At 48.0% G+C, this 3,527-nt stretch overlaps 1 long non-coding RNA gene across 1 annotated transcript; it reads right to left on the bottom strand.

The window, feature by feature from the left end:
• Positions 1-1,880: 1,880 nt before the first annotated feature.
• LOC137462871 (uncharacterized) lies at positions 1,881-3,215 on the bottom strand. The gene is made up of 2 exons (XR_010993796.1): positions 2,999-3,215; positions 1,881-2,149 (listed from the first exon to the last, which is right to left on the bottom strand). It is a non-coding gene; the product is annotated as an uncharacterized lncRNA (long non-coding RNA).
• Between the last annotated feature and the right edge of the window lie 312 nt (positions 3,216-3,527).

The following is a 3,527-nucleotide window of genomic DNA, read 5'->3' as shown; positions in this document are numbered from 1 at the left end:
AAACAATATTCCCTGGCCTGAATGGAGCCCAAACCACTGCCTGGTGCTCTGGCTGTGTAGCTGCTGGCTCCCAGCTCTGTTCCCCCAGGCCGTGCCCCCCTGCAAGCCCCCCTGCCTGGTGCTGCTGTTGAAGCTGCCCTCTCCCTTAGCCCAGCTCTGGGTGACAAATGCCAGCTTTGACCTTACAGGGAGCACTTGGAGGGGAGTCTTGACGCCAGTGTGAGATCAAAAGAGAAACTCTCTGACAAGTCCCTTTGTAAAGCATCAGGACAGCATCTTCCAAATTATTTCTGTTTATACTTTGCCAGTGACTCATGCGTTGATGTTCTGTCCTGTAGGTTACTCTAAAAACAGGAATAATTACACTGCTAATTATCATTTGAATTATTCATTTTGTTTCCTTCTTCCTTTCTCCTGGAAGAGGGAGATGTATTGTCAGTTGTGGCTGTCTTTGTATGGTGTGATTAGATCCTCTCTTGTGCAGTGACAGGAGAGATCTCATCAAAATCTGCTTCCAAAAATGGAACCAGGATGAGGAATTTCACAGCTTTCATCAAGTTAAACACCTCTCCCCTCCAGCAATGTAAATATGAACCTACATCTCCTCATGGTACACACTTATGCACACACTCCTTAACCAAGCACAAAACCACATTCATCCCCTTCATCAAAACAACCCCCTTTCCTCAGCTGGAGGAGAAAGCAGGCTCTAATGAGACTGGGAGCATGTGGCACATGTGTTTGTGTGTGTTTTCCTAATTATCACCTTTCAAGTAAGATTAAACATCTCTCAAAGCTGGACATCTTTCCAATAGGTGAATGAACTCCAGGGCTGATGGTAACATGAAAAATTTTCCCTGTCACAGGCAGACAAACAAATTGTGGGGTGTTTTTTTCTTCCTTAGGAGAAACATTGCAGTGAAATTGTTATTCTCTGGCTGTTGCCAGAAGTCCAGTTGAAGGGAGCCCAGCGTTGTTCTCACTCAGGCTGGGGCAAATCAGGACAAAGCCCAAAGAAGGCTGTGACAGGGAGGAGGTGTGAAGCTGGTTTGAAAGGTAACTTTGGCATCTGATTCTCGCTCTCAGATGGAAGATCTCAAGGTCAGAGCCCTGCTTCGTGGATTCAGCATGGGCTGCGGATGGAGCTGTTCAGTGGCACTGTGTGGGTAGGTACTCCTGAAAGGTGCTCACCTGGAGGATGTGTGCTGGGGACAAACCCTGTGTCATCCCTCTTTTCCCTTCTCCAAGGAATCTGCTCACTTGAGGTGAGATCTGGGGCAAAGTAGCCAGACCTCACCTTGGGGTGAGATGTGCAAGGGAGCAACAGAGCTGCTGGTTTCTGTGTAATTACAATTAAGCCTCTGTGTGTGCGGAGCTGATGATAATTACCTGGACAGGTATTCCTTTCTTCCCCAGGGGATCCCTATTTCATTCCACGTACAGAGAGGAGGACAATGACCCAAAAGGTTGCTCTGTGATTTTTCCCTGCTGTAATTCAGTCTCTTGGCCTCAAGACCCCTGTGCACTGTCCCTTGCCCCGTGACTCTTTCAGGAAAGCAGCTGAGATTTGCTGAGGTCCAACACCCCTGACAACCCAAGAGCTCCTCTGCTGCCACTGCTGAGCAGGGCTGGGGCTGCTCCCAGTGGCTCATCCCCCAGCACCTCCTGCCCTGAACATCCTCCTGCTCCAGCAAAAGCATCTCCCTGCTGTGTTTGTGCAGGGAGGGATGAGCAGCAGCAGCCACTGCGAGGATCCCCATTCCCTCCACGCTTCCTCTCCGAGCAGCACCCGAGGATATCCATTAACTTGTTCCTTTATCAAGGATTCCTTAAGAAGATCTGGCTGCCTGGGAAGCCGAGCGTGTGCTTCAGACAATGTCTGCACTTCACAGCTTTATTTGTTTAACAGGTCTGATAACAGCGCTGCCTGTTGCACCGAGACTGCCCCGTTCAGGCAACAGGCTCGTTCCTTTATCATGCATCAATCTAAACTGATTTCACCCTGGAGACTCTAGAAAAAAAGTGCACAGTCAGGTTGCTCCCCTAACAGCTTTATGTTGATATCAGGTCATTGTTTCACTGTATTTAAATTATCAGAAAAAAAGGACATTATGTCTCTGTCTCTCTCTTTCTCTCCCATTATCCTTTGCTGAAACAAAGACACAGGAATGTGTCAGGGAAAGGATTTATCAAAGCCAACAGTCCAATAGTTTTATTTCCTTCTTGTCAGACACAGGGCCCTTATTCAGCTCTTTTATAGGAACCCTGGATTTGCCAGTCTGGATCAAACCCAATCTCTGTCTACGACAGCAGGCAGTTTTGTTGGCTTCCATGGCAGCACACAAACCCCCTGGAGCTGAGTGCTGGTGGCACCTCAGCCACCAGCAGGAATCCTTCCCACCTTGGGAAGGTGTAGGCAACGCACTGGAGAAATGAGGTTTATGTTCTTTCTGGAGATTTTAATGCCCATCGATGCAGTGCCTTTGCCCTGTGCTTTTGTTTACTCCAGAGGAAAAGCAAATAAATCCTATCAAGGTGGCTAAAAAGGCCATTATTCTGGTTGCAAAGCAGCTTGTGCAAACACTGCTCCGCTGTCAATGGTGTTGCAAGATGGGCAACAGGCTCATGGGAGGGTTTGATCCTTCCCATCGTGACCACTGAATATTTTAACGGTATGTTAAAATAAATTAATTCAATATAATTAATATAATATTTGGACTGTGTGTTATATTTATATGTACGGCCAAACATTCACCAGTTCAGGTTTTTTTTTGCCTTTGGCCCAAACAGAATTCTGAGAGCAAGCATCCCATGGTTAACAGAGAAATGATATCAAACCTTCTGCTGACTGCTCTCCTTGCACAAGCAGGACAACTGGTGTTGCTAACCTGGTTTAAAAACCTCCTCCCACTTCCCTCCCCATCTGCAGCTCCTTCCAGAGGCATGCCAGGGAGCCATTCCCAAGGTTGGATTAGATGTGACAAATAATAATGATTACTCTTATTATTCCTCCTAGATCTGGTCTAAGGCATCATCAGCTAGAGATGTGTCAAAGTGGCAAGACATTATGGCTTGTGTGGGACTCTGAAAAAGCTGGAATTTCTGTCTAAAAATCCATCCTGTCCTGGATAGAAAACCACACATTTTCTGCTGAGACTGTTGCTCCCTTTAGCCTCATTCCCTGAACAGCAGGAGCAGTGATCCCAGCTCCTGGGATCCCTTCTTTGTGACACCCTTGTGTCACCAGGGACACCTTGCAGTGACCACAACCCTGCCTCAGTTTACTGCTTCCTCCCCGTGCTGAGGGTGAAGCTGCTCAGGGAGACTCTCAGAAGTGCATCCAGGGCTTGGCAAGGCTGGAGGAAGTGACCATCCCCAACAGCTCCCCATCCCAACATCTCCCCATCCAAACATCTCCCCATTCCAACATCTCCCCATTCCAACATCTCCCCATCCCCAACATCTCCCCATCCCCAACATCTCCCCATTCCCAGCATCTCCCCATTCCCAACATCTCCCCATCCCCA

This window comes from Anomalospiza imberbis, chromosome 27 (genome assembly GCF_031753505.1).
Source record: "Anomalospiza imberbis isolate Cuckoo-Finch-1a 21T00152 chromosome 27, ASM3175350v1, whole genome shotgun sequence".
NCBI classification, from domain to species: domain Eukaryota; kingdom Metazoa; phylum Chordata; class Aves; order Passeriformes; family Viduidae; genus Anomalospiza; species Anomalospiza imberbis.
Note: the sequence above shows the minus strand (reverse complement) of the source record. Positions and strands in the feature narration are given on the sequence as shown.